General features: G+C 42.3%; 1 pseudogene; it reads left to right on the top strand.

Moving 5' to 3' along the window:
* The first annotated feature begins 214 nt into the window (after positions 1-214).
* On the top strand, positions 215-14,195 carry LOC140003351 (cysteine protease ATG4A-like; annotated as a pseudogene).
* The last annotated feature ends 1,376 nt before the right edge of the window (positions 14,196-15,571 follow it).

The raw sequence follows: 15,571 nt of genomic DNA, 5'->3' as shown, positions 1-15,571 counted from the left end.
TAATACGGAGCTTTGGATACTGCAAAGGAAACGAAGAATCCTACTGACAACTCTTTTCAACCTCGCCTGCAAGCATCACAGAAAAGAACACCGAAAGAACACCGCTTTATCATGGGAAGCATAAATTGGAGCATAGGTGTCCTATAGCTGAAGCGAGGTGAAGCAGGTTCCACACAAGGTGAAGGAGCACACCCATAATCATTTCCGTAAAGCCATGTTTTCAAACAAAGGGTTAAGATTTAGATTTTCTTACAAGTGAAGAATGAAGAAATAAAAGAAAAAGAAAATTACCAGGACATCCAGTTTTCCTCTAGCTTGCTTTGCTTCTTTCCGAATCTGAGTCTGGAGTGACAGTCAGGGAGCAGCGTTGTGCAGAAATGCCAAAGCCTCCCCAGCTGGTTGTACCTTCATCAGCAAGGGCTTTGATACTGCTGCCTCCTCAGCAACATCAGCCATTTCCGAGGAAAGCTGGTGTCCATCAGGTCAAATAGGAATGGGAAATCCCTCTTGCCTCAACTTCACACTCACACCAGAGTTGGCAGGACAGGCCGATGGACAGAGAAGCGTCTGCAAGAGTGTTAGAAAACAGACTTTAGATTTCCGTCAACCCAGGAAGAATTACTTGCTCATCCCTTCAAAGTGAACTCTGAGTAGAAGGAGGGGATCCCAAGCTGCATTCCTGACATCTATGCTGCAAAGTCATCCAATGGGACATGTTACTGGACCAGTCTGTTACGAACAGAAACAGGACTTTGAGGTTATGCTGTTGGATTAGAATTAAGCTCAAAGAGTTAGTCGTTTGACGTGTTTTTGTTTGCAAGTGTTTTCACTGCTTCCCAGACAATGTCTCCAGCAAGCTAGCTGCTTGCTTCATTTGTTCTGTTCTGTTCTTTTTGATTCTGTTTTGTTTTGTTTTCTCAGCCAGGATTCTTAGAGAAATGAGATTAAAGTGATCATATTGTATGTCCACCCATCCCTCCCTCCCCTTCGCTTGTCCAGAGCTTTTACCTCGTCCAGCAGCTTGAATGAACTCGGTCCTAGGCGCAGTTGTGTCCAAGCCATTCTGTTCCTAGACGTGTTGTGAGAACAGACAGCTAAGTAGTGGGGAGAGGACGTGCTGCTGTCTGCAGTGTGACCTCAGCGCTTACCAAACAGTAGGGAATACACAGAGAAGGGCCTTAGGAGAACTTCAAGCCCCAGATACGTTTTATGTGGAAACCATATTTCCCAAGATAACACTGGACACAACTGCATAATCAAAAGGGATTCATTTCTTGGTTCATTCAACTCCTACGTTTTAGTTTTAAAACATGTCTGTCTTGGCTTAAAGCACTCTTCCAATCTCTATTTCCAGTTCCTAGGATTTCCTGAAATAGGGAATCCCACTTTTTCCTTTTACAATCTCCCAGTCTCTTCTTTTTTACCTCTCCCCAAGAAACTTAGCACTGCTCTCTTCATACTTGACAACTAGATATGGAGCTGTATCAGCCAGAATGAAGTTTCCTTCACACTTTCTGCTTCTTACGGTGTCTGGGCTCTTACCTTTACACTTACTCACCCTTCCTACATTAGCACAAAGAAAGCTGTTTGGGAGATCTGATGTCTTGTTTTCCAGAAACTGCCCTGAATCACCTTTATGAGAGCTGTCCCACGCTGCGAGCACAAGTCTTGCAGTCTGGCCAGATATTTGCCTTCTAAGTCAATAACCAAATCTGTTACAAAGGTAAGAACATGTAATGAATGGAAAGGAAATCCTTTTATTTTCATCACAGTTCACTTTTTTTAGTTAAGTTAAGAACATGTAATTAATGGAAAGGAAATCCTTTTATCCTTTTATTTTGATCCAAATTCACTTTTTCTTTTTTTTTTTTTTTTTTTTTCTAGAATGAACCGTGGAGAACCACCAAAACTCAGGTGAGAAATGAAATGACAAATGTTAAGGTCAGGCAGCTTGCCCACTGCCATTGCTACCCTGAAAGCAGATGGAGTGCATCTTCATACGCCACAGCCTGAGACACTAGTCGACAGGCCAGCCCGTGTGAGGAAGTCCATTGCTGTCCTGAATTTTAACATGACAGGGGGACTCTTAAGCCTCTTGTTTATGCTTTAGTACTTGCGGTCTATGGGAGGACCACAGCACACTCTTCTCTGTCTCCCCTTATTTGTTGATCGTCTGTAGGAAGAAGAGAACGTGCAGAGGCCCTCACCCGTACATTGGGTCTGTTCTCACTCTGTGCAGCTCCATCATTGAGCAAAGTACCAACCTTGAGGCTTCTGTAAGGACTTGACACAAACTACAGAATACTACAATGAAGCATTCACAACAAAACCACATTTTTTTCCTCAGCCAAGCATCAGAACACTTACAGAAGGGCATGGTCCCTCTCTGTGCACCTCAAGGGGAGATCCACAAATCCTCACGTGGTTTCATCGCATCCAGCACCCTTCTCTGTGCCTCCCAGCTAAACGTGCACGGAGGCAGCTGTTGCCAAAGTGCTGTGGTGACACAATTCAGTTCTGTTTCTGAAGTCATCACCGCAGGCGCCTCCCAGTGACGGCACAACACTCTCTGTTGCTAATGCGTCTGTCTCAGAAACAGCTAGGGAAGTACCACTATGCCCAAACTGACTTGAATTAGAGTAGTTCCCAAATTATTCCCTGCTCCCCTACATCTGTGGAAGGTGTGTGATCAATCTTTTCCTTGAGAAAGGACTACAGAGCAAAAGAGCTTGATTCTGAGATGTTGCCCGTCCTTGTAGAGCAGTTCACCTTTGATTTCCATGTCAGAAAAAAGAAGGTGAAATCAACAATTCCCTTCCTCTGAGCTGGGAATAGGAAAGAAGCCCAATTCTCCAGGAAGCCTTCAAAAGGAAACTCTGCATTTCTTTGTTAAACACCTTGTTTAATTTCTTGAAAGAAATCTTTCCCAGCACTTTGCAACTGCGGTGGTTCGAAGCGGGTGGGCAGCCGAGTTCCACCACGGCCGCTCTCTCACTCCCCCTCCTCAAAGGGAAAGGGGGAGAAAATACGATGCAAAGGGCTCCAGGGCTGAGATAAGGACAGGGCGATGGCTCAACAAGTATCGTGACGGGCAAAGCAGACTCAGCAGAGTGACCCTCAGGGTCCCTCCCTGCCCCTGCTCCCCGTGGGGTCCCTCCCATGGGATGCCGCCCTTCCCCAGCTGATCCCACACGGGCTGCCCACAGGCAGCAGCTCCTCAAGCACTGCTCCCACACGGCTCCGTCCCACGGGCTCCATCCATCCATCCATCCCCCAGGAGCAAACTGCTCCAGCACGGGTCCCCCACGGCTGGGCGGCAGCTCCCCCCAGCCCCCCTGCTCCTGCGGGGGCTCCTCTCCATGGCTGCAGCTGCGGTCCGGGGCCTGCTCCTGCGGGGGCTCTCCACAGGCCGCAGCCTCCTCCAGGCCACAGCCACCTGCTCCACCGGGGGCTCCTCCACCCACAGGGGGGCAGCAGCGTGGAGATCTGCTCCATGGGGGACCCATGGGTGCAGGGGGACAGCCTGCTCCACCAGGGGCCTCTCCCTGCACAGCCCGCAGGGGAACTGCTGCTGTGAGCCTGGAGCACCTCCTGCCTCCTGCTGCACGGCCCTTGGGGGCTGCAGGGCTGCTTCTCACTCCTTGCTCTTCCAGCTTCTGTTGTGCAGCAGTATTTCCCCCTGCTTACATCTGCTCTCCCAGAGGTGCAAACAACATCGCTTATTGGCTCAGCTCTGGCAAGCGCCGGGGCCCTTTTGGAGCTATCTGGAGCTGGCTGTTGTCTGGCCTGTTCTCACAGACGCCATCCCTGCAGGCCCCTGCTACCAAACGTAAATCCGATCGAAGTGTATGCAGCAATTACAAAGCCGCTGTGCTTTGGGCTGTCACGATCCTTCTGCAAGTGCAGGGGAGGTGCAGGGTTGCTTTGCATTTCCAAAAGGAGGAAGAAAGCCTCCAACCCCACTGGACCTCAGCCACTTGCAGGATCCAAGCAACGCTCCCCACTTTCAGTTATCTCCCTCCCATGCACACAGTGGGAGCAAGGTTGAACAAGCACATTTTTGAAAATGTTTATCTTAATGAAGAATAAAAGAAGTCTACAACACCCAATCCCTCTGTGCACCCAAGGCAAAAATCGTGGACTATTCTGCCTCAACACTATTTTCAGACCCAATTTGTCAAGTCATCTAGCAGAGGATTTCTCTCTTGTTCACTCACTAGCTTAGTAGAGCACCAGTTTACATAGGTGCTGGAGCAGATTCCTCAACCATCTGAAGGGACTTGATCCCAGAAAAGTTCAAAACTGCAGATGACTCATGATTTTGTGGTGAAGCATCTATTAAATGAGAGCTGTTCCGCTTAGGGCACAGTGAGACAATGTGAGAAGAACCCTGTATCTCACTGATTGAGGCTTTATAACTCTACAGAATTGTCAGTCAACAATAAATGGAAAGTGCAGGAGATATGTTCTTTCTTCCTCCTTTCCCTGCCATACATTAGCAGAGAGATTGTGGTGGGATATAGGTTCAGAGCCTCACAGAAGAAGGATTTGAACCCAGGCTCTCCACAGTCTGCACCACTGCCTTCCTGATGGCTTTTGACTATTTTATTTTATTTTATTTTATTTTATTTTATTTTATTTTATTTTATTTTATTTTATTTTATTTTATTTTATTTTATTTATTTTATTTTATTTTATTTTATTTTATTTTATTAGTATTATTATTCTTCTTTTTCTGGGTGGTGTCTAAGTCTTGGGGGGAAGAACAAACTGTGGGAGGAGGGAATGCTACTACTGTCTGTGACAGTGGTGATTTCTGGACAGTGTTAGCAACAGAGCTTCTGCAGAGAAGAGAAAATGCCAGGCAGTCTCTGTTGGTATTCCATGTACTGAGTACTGGGTGCAGTTTTGGGCTCCACAGTATAAGAAAAAGACATAAACCTGTTAGAGAGTGTCGAAAGAAGGGCAACAAACAAGAGGGTCTCTTTTAACAGGGGGATTGAGGTTTGTGGCAAGGTTTTGGTAGCAATTTGGGGGCTGCACTGTGCTGGACACAGCAACAGACGCACCATAAGCCAAAGTCAGACAATAAGCCAAGGTGTGTTTACGTGTGGTTTACTGTGGTTTAAGGTGGTTTACGTATAGAAGAAAGTTTTCGCCTATTGGTGAGTATACTGCAGATTTGCTGCATTGTTCTAAATTAAATAGCAAGATAAGTGATGGCATCGTAGGCTGGGAAAATATTTCTAGAGTATTAGCGCATTTTGAGCATCATTTTAACTGTTTATGCAAACATGAAGATTATTAAAATCAGTGTTTATTTAGGTCTGTATGTAAACAGGTGATCATGTTGTATAGCATGCAGTAAATGGTTTGTGAATGCTGCTTGAAGAATGAAAAGAGTAAGTCAGCTCCACAAGGAATAAATGAATTTTGTTCATTTGTGCAATGCAGAGATTAGAATTAGACCAACAGCATGGAACCAAAGTCTTGCTGTGTGCCTTTTATCTGTAGGACAGTTCATGGAGGCTTCAGCAGCCCTATCTGTTTTCTAGCACTCTGAAATGTCCTCTGTGGTGCTGCACCCAGTTGAAAGCCTGCACTGATTGTGCTGAACTTTCCTAACAGGAGGCACGGGTCCTTCGTCGGACGCTGGCTGGGGATGTATGCTGCGATGCGGGCAGATGATGCTGGCCCAAGCACTGATCTGCAGACACTTAGGGAGAGGTGAGTGCTGGTCCTGAGGGAACTTCGGTATTGTCTGCAGACGCTTCTTCGTAAGTACTCCATTAAAAGCACAAACCCTGAATTTATTAGTGAGACTTTCTTTGATGCCCTGGTAACAGTTCCTAATGAATCAATTCATATTCAGCTGGGTGAAATCATCCCAGCCTGAAGCAGAGAAATAGGCATAGAAGGAGAACAAATGGGGAATCCTGTCGCCATTATTTTATAAACCTTTTAGTGTAACACCCAAGTTGAGGCCAAGGGAAAACCTGCCACCGTGGGACAGTGCTCTTACCCTTCTCTTCACTACTCACTTGTCAGCAGCACGAGGTCCAAACCCCCCTGGTGCAAGCTCTTAAGCATGCATGTCACATCCCAGGATGCTGCCAGTGGAGTGTTTGGACTTTCTGTATGGATCTTATGTTGTTATTTAATGGGTGCTTAGAAATCCAACAAGGTCTAAACACAGCCTGTACTTTTAAATAATCTTGGAAGCTCAGAGATACTGGAATGGCTATCAACACGCAGCATGATCCGTCAGAATATGTTTGCAGTTGATGTTTTTGTTTTGTTTTATTTTCCCTGTTTTTACAATCTAGCCTATGATGATAAAGGGCAGCTTGATGATAAATAACAAGCTTGGAATTCTAGGAGCTCTACACAAAATGTAAATATTCGAGATGAATTGAAATGTCTTTTAACATCTCATTATAAAGCTTTCTGCTGTCTAGACATTTGATCAGTGTAATGAAAACGTCACCATTTTTTATTCTATATCAATTTTTCCTTTCAGATTGGCAATGGGAAAAACACAAAAAACAACCAGAAGAATATCACAGAATCCTACGATGCTTTCTCGACAGGAAGGCTTGCTGTTATTCAATCCACCAGATGGGTAAGATCAAACATAAACTTTCAGGTTTTTTCCACTGAAATTTCTACTGTGTTGAATCACTAATTTGCAGTATGTTAATTCATAATTTTAAAAAGTGGATGTGAAGACAATGTGTATGCTTATATAAAAATAAAAAGGTATGCAGATGGGCGCAAAGACTAGTAGTACAGAAACATTCCCTGAGACCTAAATAAAGCCATGTACTAGAATCTAGCTCTTGATAAACTCTGTAAGCCTTGGGTACCAGAGTCAGTAATGTTAGAATAGGCAGTCTTGTAGCTTATTGCTGTAATTTGTAATAAAGGGCACTAACATTTGTTAACTTGTAATTCTCATTGTAGTTTAGAAGCCTTTTGTTTATTAAAGAAACTGGCACTCCCTAAGTTTTGAAAAGAGCATAGATTGAGAAAATAATTGTTATTGCTAAATACAGATTGCAGTTACTCTAGAATGTTTGACAGTCACGGTATTTACTGTATATTGTTCCCACATTCTTTATGGTCTCATTTTTCTTTGATTTTGTGTACGTGTGTCTTTTTTTCACTATGAAAACAGCACAGGTGGGTGTTGGAGAGGGGAAGTCAATTGGAGAATGGTTTGGACCAAATACAGTTGCTCAAGTACTAAAGTAAGTGAGATCATACCAGTCTCATTCAGAACGTACTCCCCTGGGGCAGCCAAGACAAGGCCCAGGCAGAGTTTTGAAGGCTGCATCTCCCCCTGTCCCACAGTCAGGAATGTACTTGCCATCTATTTACAAGTGCAGCATGGAATGTCATGCCACAGCTCGGTGTGCAGGTACTGAGTTGGGAATGGGTGACCTCTAAATTTTAATAAAGGAAGAGCCTGAGGAGAAGAAACTGCAGGAAAGTCTCCTGCTATGCCGTCTGCATGCCCTCACCAGTCACACCACAGATGTATATTCCTTTCTGCACAGTGGCACAGCTCTGGCAGGTCGAGAGTGCCACCGTGTAGGTCAGAGTGGTGGTGTGAAACATCAGAGAGAAGCCATCTCGGCTGAGGAGGGAACTGAGCTGCAATTCCTCCCTTTCTGAGCAGCAGTTCTGCCAGCAAGGCTACTGGATAAAGATGGGCAGCTCCTCATAGTCTGGGAGCCACACTGAAAGGAACTGAGGCTGCTCAGTTCTCCAGGGGTACGTGGAGGTGTCTTACCTCAGGCAGGGGCTAGGCTACAGGTCCTGCGAGCTCAGCAGCAAGTCTTTGACACCCTGGAACAGGCACATGATCTGAAGAGGGAGGGGAGCTGAAGCATGCCCTGGACTCCAGATCTTTCATGGCCAAGTTTTTCATGGTGAAACGCTCACCCCCATTTCTTTCTGGCTTATTTGAAACAGCTAATTCTGCCAGTGCAGCTTAAGAGTGTAGCTCCCTTCCCCAAAGGTTTGGATTTTGCAGAAGTGGACATAAAACTGTGTGCTGCTGTCTCCCACTGAAGTTTTGGTGCCCCAAACCCTTAGCTGATTTAGCTTTTAACGCCCCATTTCTGCTGTGCACGCAGGCTCAGGCAGAAGTAATTCCACAGAATTCAGTGGAATTTCTTAAGCAAAAAGTAATCTGCAAAACTGGCATAGGAATTTTTTTCTTTTCCAGATGAGAAAAGACACAATTGGGCAAGAACCCATTGCAGAGACTGTCGAGTGCAATAAAAAGTAATAAACTTGATGTAGTTGAACTGTTACTGTCACTGCACTTAGCAGTAAGACAAAACAGTTTGCACATGGTGCAGCGCATATGTTTTTCCTGGTACCACTCAGTACCTATTTTTCTAAAGATATTAAACATTTAATGTTTAAAGTTTTCTTTTTCTTACATGGAGACTTTAAAAAATGCAGAAAGGATGTTTTTTCTTAAGAAAAAAAAAAAAAATAAATGGTTCTGAGTGTAAAGCTACCCTTTTGATCCAACTAGTTTATATTAATTAGTACCTTAATGTTTTCTAGGAAGCTTGCTTTATTTGATGAATGGAATTCATTAGCAGTTTATGTATCTATGGGCAATACGGTGGTCATTGAAGACATCAGTAAGTGACACCTCATCAGTTTTCTGGTAACAGTTTCTGATTTGACTCCATTTGCCAGCATGTATCTAAACATGAACAAATACTTGGGGGGCCATGGCTTTGTCTTGCAAGGGTAAGAAGAGGGAAGAAGGACATACAAACTCAGTTGTGTTTTTTTGATCCCTGATGCCAACTTCGTGCTCACATCACTGGATGTGAAGAGCTCCTTGAAGAATTTCTACTGTCATCATTGCTGCCATTTCATTTCTCTGGCGTTTTATAGGCAAAGCTTGACACTATTAATAACATTAATAGGACATGTCACTGCAGTCTTAAATTGTCATCCCCCAATCATTGATCTAACGTCTCACTTGGACGTGCCAGCACATACTGTCTGCTAGAATTACTTCTACTAAATAGCTGTAATTGCCATGCCCGGCTCGTTTTGTCTTGGGTGCCCTATAAAGATCCCTGGCAAACTAGCTTAATTCACTACTGAGAGGAAGATCTGCTTTGTGTTCCTCTGTGCGTTGACTGATTTCTAGTTTTATTCCCGCAGAAAAAATGTGCTGGTCCCCTCCTCAGAGCAGCAGCGCGTCCCACAGCAGTGCACATTTGCACAGAAGTGCTCTTGGCCGAAGCAAGAAGGCAGGAGGACTCTGCACAGGCTGGAAAGCCCTCTTGCTTATTATACCTCTACGACTAGGGATAAATCACATAAATCCCGTATATATTGATGCATTTAAAGTAAGGTTTTCTTTCAATTCATTGCTCGTTACTGTCAAATAAGTTTGGGTATCTGTGATGTCAGTAAAGAAATGAATTACAATTTCCTTTATTCCTTTTGAACTCCTAGGAATGCTTTTAGATGCCACAGTCTTTGGGAGCATTAGGAGGGAAACCAAAGAATGCCTATTATTTCATAGGATTTTTAGGTAAGGAAAAAAGAAACTTATTCCAAATGTGCAGATGATCAAAAGAGAACATTTTTTGAAGGGGAAATAGTAAGGGGTCTAAGCGTGAACCTCTAGAAGTAAAGAAAGATGAGAATAGAATAAAATAAATGAAGAAGCATATCTAAAAGAGTTTAGAAACAGTATGAGATGATCCTTAACAGGAGCAGAAAGTTAACAGCAAAGCTAGGTGTAAAAATAAGTGATGACATCAACAAGAGCAACATACTGAGAATAGCTGATAGTATTTGACAAGTGTATTGGTCAAATGTCACTTTTATTTTCTTGTATTTCAAAACTGTTTCTGATAGCAGTATCTTTTTCACCTTTTGCATACCTTCTGTTATTAAGTATTGCTCTAATTAATTTAAAATGCATTCCTTCAGATTTCACCCCACTTTGGGCCAAAATTTTGCAACCCTATTTTGTCCTTTTGTAAAACCTAACCTGTTTTAGTTAGGCTTTTTTGTTCCAATTTCTGAATGAATGCCTAATGGGATTACAGATTGCATCTGTGAACATCCTGTACCTTTTAATCTGTCAAATGTTAGTGTTTACAACACTTGAGATTTAAAAAAAAAAAAAAAAAAAAAAAAGTACTGGATCTCACATGGAAAAATAAAAGTATGTGACAAAGATAGAACATAACCAACCAAAAAATTACAGTAATAGGTGACAATAGGAAGTTATACTAAATACCCTGTGGGAAACGCTGTGTCTAAACCTTCCGATTCTCTTAAAGAATCCCTAGGTGGAAAGTCTAGATTATACTGACTGCAATGGCAATCTAATTTCTATTTTACAGTTCTGGACCAAGTGCTTATTAATGTCACTTGCTTATTTTTAACATACGGCTTTTACCCATCCAGGCAATGAGCTGATCTATCTGGACCCTCACACCACTCAAAGCTTTGTAGATTCAGAAGAAAATGGCACGGTTGACGATGAGAGTTTCCACTGCCAGGAAGCCCCACATAGAATGAAGATCATGAATTTGGACCCTTCAGTAGCTTTAGTAAGTGTCAGGAAATCTTGAATGCATGTACTTTATCTCAAAGTAATGTCTCTCTACATTGGTAAGGGCAGCAATGCATCTCCTTGAACAGAACCAAGATCACAAAGCTGTCTTCTGTGATCAACACATAGTAGTTTGTACATAACTACATGGAGAATCTTAGGGCAAGTGGGGAGCTGTCTGTACTGTAGGGAGCTCGCTTTGTTTTCTTTACTGAGCAGCTTTTACTTCTTTCAAGAGGCATTATAATGGTCAGAGCAAGGAACTGAAACAGGTTTACGGGTTTTATTCTATCACTACTTTAGGTTTGGTCACCTCTAGACAAGTTACTTAAACTTACTTTATATCATAAGTTGAAACTGTTTAAGTGGAATTATTGTATTTCACCCCAAATTACAAATACAAATGTATTATTTGTAATTCAGCCAAAATGTCATGGGGGTAGTGTGGTATTTGAAAAAATTGGATCTGATCCCATGCCAGTATCCTGTGATTGGGTGATTGGCAGTTGTCACCAGTGGGATGTGTTTCTAAAGCTTTAAACAATCTGTAAAGATACCGGTATCTGTCATTCATTCACATACCTGTTTTTTAATACTGCTGCTTTTTAGAAAGTTTTTTTGTTTTGTTTTGTTTTGTTTTAATACTTAACTACATAACTGTGCAAAATGTGGCATGATGCAACGAGACAGACAAAATCATAATGAAGAGCAAATATTTTCAGTATAGATACCAGAATGGAAATGTTCCTTAGGTGGTCCATCATCTACAAGTTTTCAGCTTCTGCTGATACCTGGACTGTAGGAACTGGGTGGCGCTCCATGGAGGAGCACACAGGAGCTGCTGCTATTTTTTGCTTGACTATTTCGTTAGGGGTTTGCAGGGCCTTGTTCTCCCCGTGGGTTCTCTCCCTAGAGCTGCCACATATTTGGAGTCTTATATCTACTGATCGTACAGGGCATTACTGTATCAGAGGTCAAACCGCCTTACCTGCTGGTACCACATACCTACCATCTGCAAAGGTAAAACTCTGTGTGTTTGTTTTTTCCCCTAAGGGCTTCTTTTGCAAAGAAGAATGTGATTTTGATAACCGGTGTAGTCTTGTACAAAAGGTAAGAGTGGCAACTTAGCATCTCGATTTGTTCTTTATAAAGTCTGGTTTTTATTGTCTGTTTTTTGTAAAATTTTCCTTTGCATTTTCCTTTGTATACAAATTGTATGAGCCATGGAGAAGAATGCATTAAAGCATCAGGGTAAGGCAATACTACTGAATTGCTAATTGGAAATTGTTCAGCACTTTACCAGCCACAAACCCTGCCAGTTGGAAAATGGGTGTAAACATCCACACTTGAAGGTGTTACTGGGTGACACTTGCTTTTAACTTCTAATTCTCACTAAATGACTAAGGTTTAACTGCCATATTGTAGTGATGTATCAATGATTTGCTTCCTGATCCTTTTTTATTGTTTGACATAATAGATTGCGTGTTCTAATTATGACTGTTAGTCCCTGCTATCTTAAAGATCTGATTCTGTAAGTGCTGCAGGCCTCTAGCTCCTGCTGATCTAGGGAGAACAGAAGGTGCTGGCTGCCACAGGAAACAGACTTGAGGATGTTTCTGCATGCAGCTGTTAAGCTAAGCACCAGACGTCTGAATGTAAAGTACCATCAACCTCTAAGGGCATTTATTTAAAAAAAAAAAAATCATCTAAGGAAAACAGTTTGTAAATAACTGAAATACAGGACAGAAGGTAACTTCTCTTTGAAGAGGAATAGCGTTTGGCTTCAGGAACACCTTTTTTCCTGACCAAAACCTGTCCTTCAAAATCTGATGCGTTTTTTTTTTTTTTTTTCCCCCTTTGGAGGAGCTGATAGATCTGTCTTTTGTGCTATTGATCAACAGAAAACTTGAGGAGAGTTCTATGCAAGCAACTTTCTTTTAAAAAGCAGAAAATATTGTACATTCCTAGTGTGCTTGCTACCTGTAAACAAAATTACAGGTTTGCAGATATCAAAGCTGATATCAAAAGATGATAAGACTGATAATTTGTAGTACAGTTCAAGAGATCTGTCTTCCAGATGTGTTTTAACTAGGGATGTATTACAGAGACCATGGTGCTTGGATTTCACAGTATGTCTGTATAAAGACTTTATTTTCCTGATGGACATGCGTAATTAAAAAACACTTTCAATTAAGCAGACACGTTTTGTGTTTGAAGCGTCTCCCGAGCCAGCTTTTAAAATGAAAGCATTCTGTCCTCAGGAGATTCTAAAGCAGCAGAGTCTACGGATGTTTGAGCTGGTCCAGAAGCACCCGCCACACTGGCCTCCTTTCATACCTCCAACAAAACCAGAAGTGACAACCACAGGAGCAGGTAAGGCACCGATTAAAAGCCTAATTGTGCAATGTTATGTTCCTCGTTAGCAAATAAAAGAATAATCACAGGTAGAATAACTATCCTTTGTGAGTGTCAAGCAATATATAGCAGGCATGTATCCAAACAAGCCATACAATTGCTAGCACAGATTTTTTTTTTTCACTCTTACAAAGTACTTTTCTGGAATGCGTCTTTCAAAGTTTTTTTTTTAAGTGAACAAAATCAGGCATGTCTTTAGAAGCATTTTTTTCTTTATCTTTTTTTACAGAACTCATTGAATCTACTGACAAGCTATTTGAATTGGAAGAAGAATTTGAAATCCTGAGTGTGTGAAGGAAACTGTGGTGACTCTTCTGAGTGTTGAATATATTGGTAATATTATTGCATTGACTTAAACAGCCATGTTAGCCCCGAAGTGCCTGAAATTATGGATAACAGAGCACAGAAATCTAGTAGCATCCAAAACTCCAAGGGCAGTTTAACACACAAGCTTCCCCGGATGGAAAGGCAGTAAGAGCTCTTGTGATAAGATGCTTAAAGGGAATCTCTTTTTAACGTACCTTACCTGGAGACAAACGGGCCTTTGAGATTAAGGCAAAAATACATGTATCACTGGGCACCATGTTTGGAGAAAGGGATAACCCAAATGGATATTTCTTGCTCTCATATAATAATGCAATAGTTTAGTTCTTCAAGCAAAACAGTCTTCAGTTCAGGAGGATGTTTACTTCTGTTCCCTCCTGTGGGCTGCGTCATAGGAAAAATACATCGTCTTGTTTAAAAGATCGACTGGATCAGGAGAAAATTGTTTCCTTGTTAAATATTTTAACATGTATTTGAGCAACCAGACTTTATTACAAAAATGTTTCTGTAAAAGGAACTATGTCTAATGGACACATTTTGCAATAGCCTTCCTGTTTCTGGGAGACCTCAAGAGGAACAGGAGCCTCAAATAGTTGATACAGATCACAACCACTGTTATAGTTATGGTATATTTCACCTTGACCTTAAAATTCAAATGATTAAAACTTAGGTTCTTTCTTTCCGAGTTAAAACGAGTCAAAGGTGGTTTAACTGTACCTTATTTATTTTAGAATAGATTTACACAAGTTTCTCTGTTACAGCACTTTATCTGTGCATCTAATAAATTTCTTAAGCTTTTCTTAGGTTGTATGCTGCTATGTTTGGTTAATTTGTGTGAACTAAATATAAACCAGGTTATCTTTAAACTTAATATAGAAGCGTACACAGATTACTGAATTGTTGCTTTTTGACTTCTTGCCTTTTGAAATCTGTTTTGGTAGAAGTGCCTTAACCCTACAGGTTTATCAGAACAGCCTGGGCAGTTTTATTTCTAAGGCAGAGAATCTCTCTCTCTAGCAGCCATAAGAAAAACAGTTCAGAATAAAGAAAGGCAAAGATTTTTAATCCATGCAGAAGTTCCTTTTCACTACCAGACAGTCCCCCTTGTGGTCATGTTGTCATGCTAGTGTAATGAACATGAACTGCAGACTTTCATCTTCACCAATAAATGACAACATAGAGAAATACTGAATATCTCTCACTCTTATTTATAGATTTTCTTTTCTTTTTCAGTAGTTCAGCCCTAGTCAACTCGGAGGTGGGCAGCAGCAGCTTCTATGGAGCTCCTATGCTGAAAAAAAAAAAAAAAAAGTTGAGCCTTGAGGGAAAAGGAAGGTGGGAGAGCCAGATGGGGCAAGAGGAAGGGAGGTGGTTTGACCAGGACACCTTGAGGGTCTGGGAAGAGAAGAAATGGATGGGTGCTTAAGAAATGAGCAGCATCACAGCCTACATACGGAAGAATTGTGACGAGCAGTTTAGAAATGTGAGCGATTGGTGGTCTTGTGTTGATCGGCAGCTGTGCTCCATGGTTATAGCTGTAATTTCAGCAGGTTACTGTGTAAGCCGCATGTTGCCACTTCCTTGATCAAGGCAATGCTGTTCAGTTGCAGGGAAGAGGGGCAAGACTCAGGGAAGAAACGGAACGGAGAAAACTCTACACTGTGGATATACACACGTAGCCATAAAATCAGTGCTGGACAGAAAGAGAGAAAGAGAGACAGACAGACAGAACGAAAGGAGGGAAGGAAGGAAGGAAGGAAGGAAGGAAGGAAGGAAGGAAGGAAGGAAGGAAGGAAGGAAGGAAGGAAGGAAGGAAGGAAGGAAGGAAGGAAGGAAGGGAGGAAGGTAAAGGGAGAAAGAAGGAATACCCCACACTCATAAAAGTGAGAAAGATCCAGGTGTAAAATTACGTAAAAGAAAGACAACTGTCATGTTGTGGTCTGATAGTTTCTGGGAGAAAGCAGAAACCCAGCAATTCTGTCTTTCCTACTCCTCCAAACCAATTCCGTTGACAACTCTGAATGCTTCCAGCTAGAAAAAAAAGGAAGAATGAAGTGGAGGGCTCCTTGCCATCACTGTATTTCTGGAGCAGATTTCTGGATAGTCCCCGCAGCCAGCTGTAGGGCCTGTGCCAGGCTTGGAGTGGCTGCAGGGAACATGCCAGGGGCTCGAGGTGCTGCAGGGAACATGCCAGGGGCTGGAGGGGCTGCAGGGCGAGTG

The sequence above is a fragment of the Anas platyrhynchos genome, chromosome 10 (assembly GCF_047663525.1).
Source record: "Anas platyrhynchos isolate ZD024472 breed Pekin duck chromosome 10, IASCAAS_PekinDuck_T2T, whole genome shotgun sequence".
Classification (NCBI taxonomy): domain Eukaryota; kingdom Metazoa; phylum Chordata; class Aves; order Anseriformes; family Anatidae; genus Anas; species Anas platyrhynchos.
The sequence above is the reverse complement of the archived record's forward strand: the minus strand, read 5'-3'. Positions and strand labels throughout refer to the sequence as shown.